Here is a 670-nt window from a genome sequence, read left to right on the forward strand (position 1 = left end):
GCGCACCCGCCGGTGGGGCTCGCTCACCTGAACCTGGGGCTGCCCCGGGGAACAGGCGCTGCTTCTCCAGAGAGGGCTTTCTCGAGCGCTCAGGCGGCGGCGGGGTGGGGCGAGCACGCGAGGCGGGAGCTGGAGCAGGTCAGCCTGGCTCAGCCTTCCGTGCCCTGCCCAGGAACCGCGGTGATCTGCGCGCCTCACCGCACCCAGCTCGGCAGCTCGCCGCCTTCCCGCCCCGCCCCTTAGAGCGGGGCCCATCTCTAGACACGCCCAGCAACGGGGCAGGGTCGGGAGACTGTCACGCCCTCTTCCTTGCCTCACCCATTCCTGCTCTCTCTGATCTTGATGGATAGGTATCTTGACCTGTGAGAAGTGGTGGGCGGGGTCTCTGTAGCCAGACTGAAGAGACTCATCCCGTCCCCCCTCCCTTACCTTCCCCCGCGCTTCCTAGGCGGGAGCCCCGCCTCCCAGGGCGGATTCAATAGACAGAACAACGATTGACACACAAAGCCTCTAATCAGAAGCAGGCTGCTTGAGAGCAAAGGACTGGGGCGGGGTTGCTCTGCTGGTCCTGAGCGAGGCAAAGCGCGACTAGACTGGGAAGGTCCCCGGCTCTGACACTCCGCCCCACGAGCTGTGTCTTCCCTACGTCCTGTCCTACCAGCAGAACAGA

At 65.2% G+C, this 670-nt stretch overlaps 1 protein-coding gene across 1 annotated transcript in view; it reads right to left on the bottom strand.

Annotated features, from left to right (window-relative positions):
- Myh9 (myosin, heavy chain 9, non-muscle) overlaps positions 1 to 231 on the bottom strand; it is a 90,424-nt gene extending 90,193 nt beyond the window's left edge. Inside the window, exon 1 of the mRNA XM_005379158.2 lies at positions 28 to 231. The gene's annotated coding sequence lies outside the window, so the exon portion shown is untranslated. The remainder of the gene's footprint in view (positions 1 to 27) is intronic.
- Positions 232 to 670: the final 439 nt, after the last annotated feature.

The sequence above is a fragment of the Chinchilla lanigera genome, unplaced genomic scaffold, assembly GCF_000276665.1.
Source record: "Chinchilla lanigera isolate Chin_1 unplaced genomic scaffold, ChiLan1.0 scaffold00012, whole genome shotgun sequence".
Classification (NCBI taxonomy): domain Eukaryota; kingdom Metazoa; phylum Chordata; class Mammalia; order Rodentia; family Chinchillidae; genus Chinchilla; species Chinchilla lanigera.